Raw genomic sequence first — 15,210 nt, forward strand, 5'->3', positions numbered from 1 at the left:
AGGGCCGAGGGCGGGGCCAGTGAGGAAGTGCTCAGGGGGGTGGGGGAAGGGCAGGGGATGTGGGCTGGACAGCCGCCACCCACGCTCACCCAGTGTACCCGGGGCTGGAAGCCCACCAAGCAAACGGACTTTTCTATAAAAAACAGAGCATCCCTCCATGAAAAGAGTGCAGTGGTCATTGTGATAATGAAATAAGATTGCAGGTATTTTTACTGTATTTTTCAGACAAATAATGCTCTTATTGTCTCTATAACTTAATAAATGAAAAGCATGAAAATGGATCATTTCTCTTAGTATATAATTTCCCGATGGATGAAGCACCCTCTGAACTCTGCAATGGTGATATCGGTGGAGAAAAGTCAGCCTTTGGATGATTCAGAGGACTCCTGGCAATTGCGAACACGCCCACAATCTTCAGAGATACAAGTTTTTTTTTTTAATTTCATAAAATAAATGTTGAGCCAGAACCATTAAAAAAAAATATATAGCATTCCTTCACCTGGTTGGCCCCGTTTGTTCCATTTAAGATGCAGTGGGTGAGGCAATCAGGGGGTAAGTAAGTAATACCATAAATTTCTGGAAACTGCTCATTTTTATTTAAAACATTTTTTTTTTCATGCTTCTGGCTTCTTTTTCTTTGGAGTTTTGAAGTTACTAAAATCTTCTCATTTAGTATTGTCAAAACCTTCGGCTCACTCAGACAAAAGGAGCTTGGACTAGTGGAGAGAACATTTGATTAGGAACTCAGAGACTAAACTAGCTCTGTGATCTTGGGCAATTTCACTCTTTCAACAAATATTTAAAGCCCTCATTATATGCAGGGGATCCTGCCAGATGCTACAGAAGACGCCAAGATGTACAAAAGCAGTCCCTGTCCACAGGTGTGTACAACCCCCTTCTGTGTCTCCCCTTCTTTATCTGAAAATGGAGACTCACAGGCTATGTCCAATTTCCCCAATTAGGTTGTGGTTAGAACCAGGCACAAAAGCACTGAGCTCAGTGCCTGGTCCACAGAAAGCTCTCAGCACATCCAGCAATGACATTGAAAGTGGCTTCGCTTCTCTCTTCTCCTTATGTATGCAGTGTCTCGTTAACCAACATGGCATCAAGATGTGACTGTTCACTTTCCATTTAAAAAATAACAAAAAGCAACAAGACATTATTTACAACACTGTTTGCTTATTCAAGGATACAGACTTTAGGAACCAAGCTTTAAGCCTGAGGAAGTTGGCAACGGGGACAGAAGGGGCAGACCACTCCCTCGTTCTGCAGGTGCAGAGGCCTGCCTGCCAGCATTACTCTGCTTTCATGCCATTAAAAATATATAATGTCCAGAAAGTGAAGAAGAAATGCAGTCTCAAATTATCCTAAGAAAAAAAAAATCTAGGTCAGAGAAGGACCCCTGAGAAAAATCACTACTGCCTGCCGACCTCTTTTCATCATCTGGGAAGGAAGGGAGAGGTCAGAGGAGGCTGCTCAGTGACTGCTGCAGTGGGTGGGCTGTGGCTCTCTGAATTTCTTCCTGATGCATCGCTGTGCAGGAGCAGCGATGGTCTCAGAGCCCCAGATCAAGGCACCGAGGGGTCTGAGCACAGCCAGAAAGCCGGGCCCACGCTCGGGGATCAGGGTGAAAATGGCTCTCACAGAAATGGTTTCTCAGCCAGCATTGATTGTCCACAGGGTGGGAGTGAGAATCTCAGCAGGCTCCTCAGAGAAAGAAGGGGAGTGCCCTGGATTCGGAGTCGTGGCTTGGTTGGCATCAGAGTAAAAGACAAAGCTCAGGAAATGGCTGCTTAGCCTATAAGTCACTGGTTACTCTTTCATGTACTGAGTACTTCAGGATCACTCTGGTTGACCTTTCCTGCTCAAACATCACAGGTCAGCTCAGGGGGAACCTGAGGGTCACCCAGGCACAGCCACCCAGGAGGGAAGCTTCGATCTGTCCTCACAAGAAAGACAGCCCCTGTGTTGGGGTGGGGATGGGGGCGAAGGTGGCAGTCAGTGCCTCAAGAAGTCAGGAGAAGGAAGCTGTGTTCGCTGACACTTCTTTGCCTCTCCAGCCTCACAGACAGAGCCCTTAAGGCCTTGCACAGCCAGCAGAGGCTGAAGACAGAGCAATGGGTTGTGGGTCACGTAGGATAAGGCCAAAGGTGAGCTGGAGCATGTCCCCACCCCACACCCCATTCAGATACAAAGTGTTGCTTGGCTTACACTCAGGGTCGCAGGAACGATGGCATCAGAACCTATGTCTTCCTTCAAAGAGTCTTCCTTCGCTGAAGTGATGCTGAATCCTGGGATGCAGCCTGCCTGGGCCAGCAGCACCTCTGACCACGGGGACACTTTAAAGACAGCCCCTACGGGGCCAATTAGCACAGAGGTGCTAATTGCTCTAAGGTGACAGGGTGGGAGGGTCTACTTGTGCAATATCCTTCACTCTCAGAATAGTGGGAGGCACGGCTATGGCATGAGTAGAATGACAATAAAATTTATCATCCAAATGGGTACACCTTTGAAAGGGAAAAGCACATTACTAATTATTTCAGGACAACAGGTGTAAACTGAGTCATTTGGGGCTGTAGTAGATGCTGTAGTATACCATCCAAATTCCTCCCATCTGGACCAAGACATTCATCTTCCCATTGCGGATGACTCCAGCATTGCCCGCAGCTGGAAGAAGGTTACGCCACCTTCTCAAGGATAACACCCACTGAAGGCTGGATGACATAGCCTAACCCCTTTGCCTCCGTTTGGAACAAATCTGAATGGCCGCTCTAGCCCCAGAGCTCACCGTGGGATTGGCTGAGGCCTTGTTGTGACTCATTGCCCTTCAGTGTCTCCTTCTGCCTAATCAGCTTCCTTCATCCCTCATGGTGTTCTGGCTGCAAGAACTCTCCATTAACCTACTCACAGCTCTTCATGTCAGAGTGTATTTCCTGGGGAACCCAACCTAAAACAGTTGGTACCACAAGTTGCCTGAGGAAGTTGACTCTAAAATGAGAATGTGGGGCCAAATCCCCTACCTGCTGGCTGACGTGTGGATTTGGGGAGCCCCTGGCATGCTGTGACAGTTCAGTTGCTAAGACTGTTACTGGTGGTGAAACGGGATAGAGGACTGGTGGAAGGGATGTCCCAGCAGGTATTGTCTCCCTGGTGTTTAAGGGGCTAAGGAAGTCAGCCCCTTAATTATGAGGACTGGGATCAAAGGGCTGTCCCAAAGAGCCATGCCTGCATTGGAGAAATATAAGGCAAGACTGAGAATGACTAATTACCAATTTAAGGCAAAGTATGAGAGCGAGAGGGCTTCTCGGCAGCATGTAAAGAATTTTCATCTCCTGCATCTGCAGGGCAGAAATAGCTTAGGAGCAGGCTCAGAGCTTAATCTTAAGGGCAGCTGAGCTTCTGAGATGGTGGAATTCTTGACCTCAACAATACTACAATGTCATAGTTGTCATGGTTGGGAAGGAATGAGACCTTGACACAGGACAGGGACATCTGGGCCAACATACCTGAGAATCATGAACTTCCTGCACCTGCTGAAGCAACCACTCCTCCCTACGTGAAGGCTACTACCCTCCTTTGCTTAAAAATATAGGAACTTCTGCTTTGCAAGAGAACAAGTCCCTGGTTCTTTTCTTCTACCCCAGGATCTAGTCCCACTTCCCGTCCAGGTCACCAGACCAATAATGAGGGTTAATTCACATCCCCAAACACACAAACCCTGGGTGGGGGAAGCGTGGGGCCTATTAAGGGGAGAATAGGACTATATAACAAAGGAAGCACACAGCCTCCCCAGCATGTCCCAATAGAAGCCTAGAGAACCTGCCCTGGGACTGGATTCCAGATCAACAGGGACAGAACGTAAAGTTGGTGAAGGAAGAATTTATTGCAATGGAAGCACTCTGCAGTGACGCCAGACTTAACACCCTGGCAAGGACCCCCGGAGGTGGTGCTAATATGTTGTGTGCTTTGTCTTAGAGACCCAGAAAAAAAAGTGAAGTGGAAATTCTAAAGCTTCATGGAGGAAGGGTTGCAAGGGCTCAGCCATGCCAGAGAGGCCATACTATATGAGACCAGAAAGCCCGCCAGTCGACTGTTCTGTAAAAGAGTCTGCCAGACCCTCCACTTGCCAAAGTGATAGGAGTGGTGATGAGCACCAACATCACTGAGAAGCCCAGTGGTCCTCTCAGGCCAGGGCTGATGGTAGGAGATGCTGGTATAGGAATGGGCTCCCTGGTAGAAGCGTGGGAACAATAGAAACTTAATGTAACAGAGACCAGCTGATGGCACATCAGACCATCAGCAGCAAGGGAAGTGTAATTTTCTTAATGAGTGACAAGGATGGAGTGACAGTTAAGAGGCTTACCCCACAGAGCTATGGAGCTATCATTAATTGAAAATAGCTGTTTTAAGGGGATTATATAAGCAGCAAACAAGGGTATTAATTGATCTGCACAATAACAAGAAATCCAAGATGAATGTTCAGGAGGCTGAGAACAGCTGCCCCAGTGAAAAAAAACCATGATCCTAAGTTGGAGCCACATTAGACTGAATATGGAAAATGTTTCACAGTTAGAGGCCAGAATGCTACTGTGATCAACCTTGAGAATTCAGAAACAAAAGGACAGCTGATATGGGATGACTGATGGAAGGGATAGAAAGAGAGGGGATGTTGTAATAACCTTACCAGCCACACTAAGAAGAGAATCAATACAGAGTCAAACACATTTGTTAAACTTACCAGTAGAGGACTGTATCTAGTGCTTTGGGTATGTTGCAGGGGACCAGTGGGGTGGCAGAGGAAGTCAGTGAGCAAACCTCCATCTGTCGAGGCAACAAATAATGTTTAAAGTTAATGACTGAAGAATTACTCATATAAGCTGTTCAGTGAGAAGCATGGAGGTAACTACTAGGAAACTAATTAAAAACAATACCCACCTTCCCAGACCTCAGGGGGCAGACATGATTGTCTTTGGGTTGAGGAAATAAGTGGAGAGAAGTGGAAAAAAGGCTTTGCCTATTGTTTTTCTTTTATAAGCTCATATATACTCTTATTTTTCATCAGGTACATGTATCATTGGGGAGCATTTTTAACTAATAGTGAAAAAGATAGAAAATGGACAATCCTCTTATTGTCAAGCCATAGATGCTCAATAGCATCATCAGCATCTATGTTGCTGATGCAGCAACAACAAAAAAATGGAATGATCACATGGAATTTGTTACATTGTCTTCATAAGAGTGAATTTGTTAATAAAAGCTGAAGAGAGAACTACGAAGCATTTAGCTTCAAATTCAAAGAGAAAGGGTGGTTTAGAACTGAAGTGTCAGTGCCAACAGATTGACCGTGTGTCAGATAAGCACTGCTTCAAGTCCGTTCTTGGGATATAAAGATCAGGTAGCAGTTGTTGGGCTAGAATTGGCCCTACAGCGAATGGTCCAGTCCATAGTGGGTTCAAGGTGAATGTTTTGGGGTCCAGAGAAAACTCCCTTTATGTGATAGGGGACTGGGAGCTGTTAAGGTTGTAAGATCTCTTTCCTCCAACTTCAGGGAGTACTTCAGTGATGGAACAGGAGGCACAAAATCAGGTGGCCTCAGCTGGGTGAGAATCCTTCTTTCTGCCCCTTGCAGGTTGTGTGACTCCTAGCCACACAACAAGCCTCAGTTTCTCCATCTGTAAAACAAAGTTAACAAAACCTCCTCCCAGAGTAGCCCAGAGAATAAGAAGAACTGCATGATGCACAGCATCACACAAGCTAAGTGTGAGGAGTGGGTGTAGGGGTCTCCCATCATCCAGCTTCAAGAGGGCCCTGGAATGGAGAACACCACCAAATCTGTGAAGAAGAAAGACTCTGAGCAGCTGGAGAGGGCAGCAGCAGGACCAAAAGGGCAAAGTGAAAAAGAGGCCATCCAACGGTGTCTCTGAATCCAGACAGCATCCTGTTAGTTACCTGGCTGGGGTGCCTCACAACTTCATATATTATCAAAGGGCACTGAATCATAGAGAATCACAGAGAATGGCTCTTTGTATTAATTTTATTTCCCAGGACAACCCAGCTTGACTCTCCATCGGTTTTCAGCATGACCCTGATTTCTACTTAATTTTTCAGTTGGATGCTAGAGGCAGAGAGAGGTTAAGTGATTTGCCCATAAGACCTTGGCGTGGTTGCTTTTTACAGGGGTGATGTCTCGGTGGCTGCTTCAGGGCCTCTTCCACATTAATCCTTCAGCGAGGTTCAGGAGAAACTGTGAGGCTTGGGGCCAGACCAACATGGGTATTGCAGTCCCCTCTGAACAGAAAGCCCAGCTTATCATGCTCTCCAAGTCACAGTATCTCCAAGTCACTAGGGGTTAAGTGACACCTAGCTCACCAGACCACTGAAAGGCCATAGCAGATGCGTAACTGTCCTCAGTAATGCCTGGAATACCAAAAAGGAACTCAGCATGTGGTGTGTTATTTTTGTCATCACCATACAGACCCTTACAGTTATCAGATTCTTTCAAATTCCTTATCTTTGTGGTTTCTTTATAGACTTGATTTCACAGACCAGTAAGATTTCCACAAAGAAGGAACCAAAATAGAGTCGACAACTTTTATTTTGCTGAGTAAGGTCATTAAAGGCAAACTACTAATCATTAGCAGCACACTTTCATAAGAGAAGGGGTATTTCAACACATATACACATGAACAGAAATAGCATATTAGAATAAAGGATAATATTTTTAAATTGGGAGTAAATTATTTAAGAATAAAGGATAGTCTTTAAAAGTTGGGAATAAAACATTCCCTGTTATTATTTTTCTTATTTCTTCACAGGTTGGTAAAAACTTTGTCATAAACTGACTCCATACATCTGCACCTGGGAACCACAGCCTCAGTTTCCTTTGAACTCAAAACAACAAACAAGGTAGATGAGGAAATGATTGCAGCATCGTTTCCATTTTACAGGTGAGAAAACTGAGTCAAGGAGAGGGGAACTAACTTTTGATGTTTCTTGGAGCTCTAAGTATCTGTTCTATTATTACCGTCATTTTCATCATCATCAGAACCCTTAATGGATGTTTCCTAAGTGCCAGATGCTGTCTTAAGCCCCTTATGAGCATCATCATCTAATCTCATCCTCACCACAGCCTTGTGACTGGGGGTGCTGTTATCCCCACCTGGATAATGAGTACAGTGAGGTTAGAAAGGTGAAGTAGCCTGCCCAAGGTCACGCAGCTGGTACGTGGCAGAGCCAGGATTCAAGCCCAAGTTTACACAACTCCAGAGTTGCTGGGTTTTACAACTTATCTATTCCAAGGTCACCCCTGGGAAGAAGGAAATTTGGCTCTGGGTCCCCAGCTTTGTGACTCCTGGCCCACTGCTCTTCCCCATCGTGAAAGGTCCAAGGAGCCTGCAGAGAGCAGAAGTCTCTGCCTCTCCCTGCAGCTCCCATCTGTCCTGAGACACTGCCACTTGACACCATTGCCTTTGATTAGTAGGAACCTGGGACTGGGAATCAGAAGCCAAGTGAGGAATCCAGAGTAATCTTCCCTGACGTTGGCTGTCAGGTTTCGTTATCAGCAGTGAACCCAGAGCTCTCGCCTCTTCTTTCCAGGAAGCATTCAGCCAGGCAAGGCAAAGAAGCTGTTAGCTTACTACTACTCTTCACGCATGGACTCTAGCAGATTTGGAGGGGTGGGGTGGTCAGGGGTGAGACAGATGGGGTGGAGCTCTCCAACGCTACTTGGAATCTCTGGATGGATGGGCAGATCCGGCTCAAGAGGTAAAGAATGACATATAGAATGTGAGTTGTTCGTAATCTTCTACTTAACAGAGAGTTAGTTAGGGGCAGCATCGCCCTGACAGCAGGCAGTGCAAGTCTCTTCCCTTCCACCTGCCCTAGATGCCCCCGTGCAGGTCTCCCATCAGCCCCAGGGTGAGGGTCCACAGCTCGATGGGTGCCCAGCAGGAGCCCACAGGCCCCTTTCTTGACCATGCTCTGGGTACATGGGGACACAGAGTTCCTGTTCACAGAGCCTGGAGCCAACTCCGGGACCTGAAATGCCAACTTAAAGAGGTCAGCTGCTGCTGCTGCTGCTGCTAAGTCGCTTCAGTCGTGTCCGACTCTGTGAGACCCCATAGACGGAAGCCCTCTCAGAGTGTGGCTTAAACATGAAAAGAAGAGTGTCATTTTTTTTGTTTTTTTTTTTTACCTTTTTATTTTGTGCTGGGTTATAGCCGATTAACAATGTTGTGACAGTTTCAGGCGCACAGAGAAGGGACATAGACATGTACCCATTCTCCCTCTAACTCCCCTCCCATCAAGCCTGCCACATGACGTTGAGCAGAGTTTCATGTGCTAGACAGGGGTTATCCATCTTAAATATAACAGCGTGTACGTGTTGATCCCATACTCCCTAACTCTCCCTTCTGCCATCCTTCCCCCGGGGAATCATCAGATTGTTCTCTAAGCCTGTGAGTCTCCTTCTGTTTTGCAAGTTCATTCATATCATTTCTTTTTAGAGTTCACATATAAGGGATATCATACACTGTGTCTTCTTCTCTGTGATTTAGTCCATTCAGTATGATAGTCTCTAGGTCCATCCATGTTCCTACAAATGGCATTATTTCATTCTCTTTAATGACTGAGTAACGTTCCATCATCTATATGTACCACTTCTTCCACCATACGACCCTGAAATCCTATTCCTGGGCGTATATCTGGAGAAGAAAATGATCTGAAAGGATACATGTACCCCAGCATTCACTGTAACACCATTTACAATAGCCAAGACATGGAAGCAACCCAACTGTCCAATGACAGAGGAATGGAAACTAAGAAGATCATTTTAAAGTCTGTCTGCAGGTTGAACATTATGTTCCTTACCCGCCCCACTCACCCGGCCCCGTTCCACCACATAGTCAAGGGCTCACACCCTCCCACTCCCAGCCCTTCTGTACCAGTGCCAGCCAGAGAATGGATGTTTGAATACATTTAAATCTCTAAATAAATTTAACATAATAGATTTTGACCTTCAGGTCCCTAGGTTCAGTGGAGGATAGTGGGGGTGACACATGACCTGAAAGCAAGAAGATTCAGTGCAACATATGCTATGACTTTCACCTGCCAACCGTGTGCCATCCAGAAAGGAGCTAGATTCTGCCTCTCCAGAGAAGTTGAACAGATGCCAAGAACAGACCTCGAGAACTTGGCATCTGGGAGTCTTTCAATGAAGGGGCTCTGGTCATCCATGTTATAGCAACATTCCCCTGGCAATAAACTAGTCTCACTGGTTATTCCCTCATTCATTATGGCCACTGATACTCCAAAATTGAGGTCCATTTTGTTATGTTGTTGTCTGGTTTTGATTGTTTTAACTGTAACCCCATCTTCAGCAGGGGCTGTTGTCTGGGAACATTCCACGTGCCTTGGTTTATGAAGAGGTCTCCAGGGTGGTTCTGTATTCACTTCTGCTAGAGCCATTGGGTTTCACTGGCTCTGAGCTGGGGTGTTTTTTTTGTGGGGGTGGGGGGTGGCAGTGAGGGGTTTGCCATGCCATTTGGCATGTGGGACTTAGTTCTTCAACCAGGGATCGAATGCTTTCTGCATCAAAGGTATGGAGTCTCAATCACTGGATCACCAGAGAAGTCTTGAGCTGTTTTTGATGTTAATTTCTTGGTCTTGGGTTTCTGCATGCCATGGACACAGGTGTATTATGGCCCAAGCTTGGTTTTCCAGTTTCTTTCACTTCACTTTCCCAGCAGAATATCAGCTTCCTCACTCTTAACTCAGGATGGTGAGTGCATTTCTCCAGTCTGTTTCAGGGACAGAGTACTCTTCATTTACTTTATCCTCAATTCACATACCAGTAGAGTCCAGGAGAGATGCTTGTTCCTTTAAGATTTGACAGTAACAGGAGTGACACTTAAGAGCTAGGATCATGTGCTGAAAAATTCTGAATTACACTGATCAGTTTTTCCAGAAAAAGAGTGGAAGAATAAAACCTGATATATAGATGTTACACTATATTTTTAATTAAGCTAATTTTGTGATCTAAAAATGAATTATTTACTTTCTGATTACCGTCTTTCTTCCTCCCTCTCCTTCTCTTCTTACCCACTTTTCTTCCTCCCTTATTTTCCTTCCTTCTATTTTTCCTTCTCTTGTCTTCTTTCTCTGCCTTTTCTCTTCCTCAGCCTTAATAGTAAGATCTTCATTGATATCATCTTTCTCTCTGCTTTTGTAAAAACTTGAGGGCATATTTATAACCATATAGATCAGTTTCGCTAGTCCCCCCTAGTCATTTAATTTTTTCCTACATTTCCTTCCTCCCTTCTTTTTATAATGCAGAACAACCCAAAAAACAAATGAACAGCAAGCCAAATAATCTATTTATCTATTTATTTTGAGATGGGAAAGAAAGCACCGACTAAGACACCTCTCTGTGTCCTTCTTCACACACCTCGTTAGCCAGGGTTGTGGAGGGACCTTTTTCTCCTGGGTTTCCAGCACAGTACATACTTTGGCTACATTTTAAGGGCCTCAGGAGATGGAAATGCCCTGCATTTTCTTAAGGGTGAATTTCCCATAAAATAATCTCTTTGGGAATGAAACACCTCTTCCCCTCAGTGCCTGTGTTTTACACCACCTTAAGCTATCCTCCTCCATTTGGGATCAAAGCACAGTAAATTGCTGGGAACATAGCTACACCCCCAACTCCATGTGTTGCTTGAACAAGATTCCATTTTCTCCAACCACATGCCAACCCCATCTAATTTTCTTTCTCTTCAGGAAACAATCCCTGCCTACCTCTTGGATCAGTGTGTCATGGTTTTTCCCCCAAGGATGACATGGACAGAGTCTTGATACTAGGAGGGAAGGGACAGAGAATTCTTGACTTTTTGAAAGCCTTTTCTGAAAGCTTATGTGGAGCCAGGATCTTCCTTGGAGAGCTCGGTTATTATGAAAAACAATGGTGGGAATTTCCCACCGAGCAGGTGTCAGCCTCCCTGGGACACATCCCTAGGTGCGTGGGAAGTGGATACTGCCACCTCCCAAGTCACACTCAGAGCACTTCTATATTTAAACCAAAGATTATGGCTATGACCCACACGCCCAACTATCCCTCTTCTGGTTTTATCCTTGGGAGCGCTGACGTCCAAGAGGGAGACTGACTGCAGAGTTAGGTGGTGACTCATCGCCACAACCTCTCCTGACACCTCAGTTCAGTTCAGTTCAGTTCAGTCACTCAGTCGTGTCCGACTCTTTGCAACCCCATGAATTGCAGCACGCTAGGCCTCCCTGTCTAGCACCAACTCCCGGAGTTCACTGAGACTCACGTCCATTGAGTCAGTGATGCCATCCAACCATCTCATCCTCTGTCGTCCCCTTCTCCTCCTGCCCCCAATCCCTCCCAGCATCAGAGTCTTTTCCAGTGAGTCAACTCTTCGCATGAGGTGGCCAAAGTATTGGAGTTTCAGCTTTAGCATCAGTCCTTCCAATGAACACCCAGGACTGATCTCCTTTCACTCCTGTCTAATTTGCATTACTCCCAAATTCCCGACCCCCAACACCCAGAACATTGTGTTGTTCCTCCATATCTCACAGAATGTTTGGAAACAAAACGCATTTTAATTTGTTTGGCTTGCACGTGCACCTGCATGTCTCCATTTCCTCCAGAAAGTCATTTTAGGAAGAGGTGGGAGGATAGATTACAAAATCAAACAAGCAATTATCAGGTATTACAGCTCCTCAGAGTTTGGTAATCCTGCATTGACGTGTCCTGTGATGAAAGAGAAGAATGTAGGAAACCAAAAATGCTGTGGGTGGGGACTAGGGATGAAATCATGTTGCACTAAGCATCATTTTGAGGAATGTATTTAAAAAAAAAAACTTGGTTTACAAATAGATTAAATTAAGTGAAGCGGTTATTTATATTACCCATCTAACCTAAGAATGTCTTTAAAAATTTGACATGGCCAGACATCCACTTACTAGCTAGTTACATAACCTCTGTTAGCCTCACATTCCTCATGAGTAAAATAAAGCTATTTATCTTTCTCATATGGTCAAAGTCAGGACATTGGGCTGTGACTCAGCCATGGTGAGGGTCCTGGTCACTTTGGGTGAGCTAAGGTCATCAGCCAGACAGAGATAGGCTCCCTCATCAGAGGAGGACAGCCAAGACTGTTTAGCCTTCTGAGGCTTGGGCAGTCTTGAATGATTCCCCACCAAGGAGATAGGAGGTTGACCAAGCTTTCACTCTCCCCCTGCAGGAATGATCACAAAGGGCAGATTGACAAGGATCACTATGGGACACTCCTGACAAATTTTGCCTCTGCTTGAATCTCCCAGCACAAGGAACTCACCACTTCCCAAAGCAGCCCACACCATGATCCTTGCTTTCAGTGACTTGAAACACGCTACCTTCTCCCCTGCAGGGCTCTGAAGAAGCAAGCAAGCCCCTCGTCCACACATAGATCTCCATTCAGATACTTGAAGGCAGTTCCCATGCCTCCCCTTCATCTTCTCTGCTTCAGGATCTGTCTTCCTCCAGCTGCTCCTGATGGAACCTCATTTCAAGCATGAACAAAATACGAGCTGGGTATTCCCCCACCAGGGATATGTTAGGAATCTGATGAAACTGCCATTATTAATAAGCACCCATCTCGAGTGAGTGGTGGTGACATCATCTTCATGAAGAATGGGCCCCTTGTGATGCTCCATCTACAGGTCCTGCATCCCCAGGCAAGGGCCACGGCCATAGGATACAGTGAGTGTCAGGAGAGCCTGTGTTCTGATAGATCATCCCCAGCACATCCCAGACAGGAAGTCAGGTAGGAACTAGAAAGATCCTGTGTGTCTACCCCTTCCTTCCTTCTTTTCTTCCTTCTTCCTTCCCTCCCTCCACTGTAGTCACTCTGAACTCCCCCAGGCTCCCTGTCTTTGCGTCCTCAGACAAGCCTGGGCCTTCATCTTGTTTTCCTCTCCTCTTGATGACTGCCAAGCCACTGTCCCCCTGGGATTCTGTCCTCCTTCTGTCAGCCTGGCTCCTGTCCCCACCATTTTTATCCACCCATCTCCATGCAAATACACAGTCTCTGAGTCCTAAAGGACGTCATTGCTCAGCACACCAGGAAACCATTGACGTGGGAAAAGTATAGTCAATAATTATGTACTATCTTCATATGGTGACAAGTCATAACTATATTTAGTGTGGTGATCATTTTGAGGTCCTTTTATAGGAGATCAAACCAGTCAATCTTAAGGGAAATTAACTCTGAATATTTGTTGGAAGGACTGAGGCTGAAGCTGAAACTCCAGTATTTTGGTCATCTGATGTGAAGAGCTGACTCATTGGAAAAGTCCCTGATGCTGGGAAAGATTGAAGGCAGAAGGAGAAGAGGGCATCAGAGGATGAGATGGCTGGATGGCACCACCGATGCAATGGACATGAACTTGGGCAAACTTCGGGAGATGGTGAAGGACAGGGAAGTATGGCGTGCTGCAGCCCATGGCTCACAAAGAATCAGACATGAGTGGGCGACCGATTAACTGTTGGCATGACTTAACAACAATATTTTGAGGTGTATAGAAATATCAAATCACTATGTTGTAAAAAAGAAAAAGAAAGAAAAATGCCAGGAAGATCTCACAGTGCTAGGAACATCTGTTCCCAGAGGTCCTTCAGAGACAGAAAATGTTAACTGCATCAGGCTTCCATCCTCTTATTCCAAGGGGGAGAATCCTGCCTGATAACTCAGACAGTCAGGGTTACAGGAAGGAAAATGGCCACCTGGGGATCTGGGAACAAATGGTATTGCAGGGCAGCTGGCCAGTGACCGGTCATGAAAACAAGGGGCCAGGATGGAGTGGGGGACTCAAATGACCTCAGTAGCACCAATGCATCCTGAGCCAGTGACCCTAACTCACTTAGAAATTCAGCCTCACACTGACCTGGCTCAAGTTTACATATTTCACATGCCATTGTACAGTGTGAGTGCTGTGTGTGTGGCAGGTGGGGAGGGGAGAGGGTGGGGGGGTGTGTGTGTGTGTGTATGTGGTATATGTATGTGTGGGGGTGGTTATCAAAGACGTGGCTCCTTCTCACTGTCCATCACAGACAAGAGGAACAGTGTCTCTTTTCTCCACCAAAGTCCTCATACAAGGTTAAAAAAAATCCATTATGCCCCAATAGCATGTCATCCGTGTGCTTACTATTTTTGCCTAGAGTTAAGAAGCTTTCTACCTTAAAGAGAGCAGTTTGTATATTTAAAAAAAAAAAAAACCTTTGAATAATTTTTTTTAAATACACTGAATTTGGATTAAAAAAATTTTTTTGCAATATGCCCTAACATTTGTTAGCTGAAAAAAACTTAGTGTTGGAAGCTTGAAAAATATATTAGACTGCCTGCTTTGCTGGGCATTCTTCCACAGCTCTTATAAACTAGGAAATAAAACTGCAAATTGAAGTCAAGTCACTGTTCCTCCCATATGCTTCTTGAGCAAACTGGGAACATGGATGAGCACTGGGGAAATGCCTCTTCCTGTTATCTTCCCAGAAGCCATTTTCTACTGAAAGAAAGAGTGAGCATCATGCAGCATAAATTCCATAATGTGATAGCAAACTTCCTTCCCTTTAACCGTATGTCGGAAGCACTCACATTCCAGAATTCAAAAATGACCTGCAATGTTTCCTAAACAGCAGCAGATGTACCCAGGAAATGAGAACTGGCCAGGCCCCGTGTCCACAGAGAGCTTCTTTCCAGGACCGGGGGAGCGTGTCAGAGAGAGAGGCCAAGCAGAGTCCTGTGGGGAGATCATGGAGAATACGTGTGCCCAGGGTGGGGCAATGTGCCTGCCCGCGGTGAGCAGGCACGATTAGGCATACGTGTGCAACATACCGGTATACGTAATGATGTCAGTGCTTTTTACGTATTTATGCATGTGTGCATGCATGCATTTATACAACAAAAGTTATTACCAAACATTTTAGGCAAACTTTGAGTCCCTCCTTTCAAGCCATTCCCAGTCTACTTCACAGCTGATAATAAACATTCTGGGGTCAAGGAGTGGTCTGAAGAGGCTGGGAGTCATCTGCATCGAGGCGGCGGGAGAAGAACATGAGTGATTGAGCCTAGAGGTGGGCCGGGGGGAGTAGGGAAGCTGCAGCATCTGCCCCCTGTCAGTACACTTTGTGGGGCTAGTACAGGGAGGGGCCAGGCTCTA

Source organism: Bos javanicus, chromosome 1, assembly GCF_032452875.1.
Source record: "Bos javanicus breed banteng chromosome 1, ARS-OSU_banteng_1.0, whole genome shotgun sequence".
In the NCBI taxonomy this organism is placed as follows: Eukaryota; Metazoa; Chordata; class Mammalia; order Artiodactyla; family Bovidae; genus Bos; species Bos javanicus.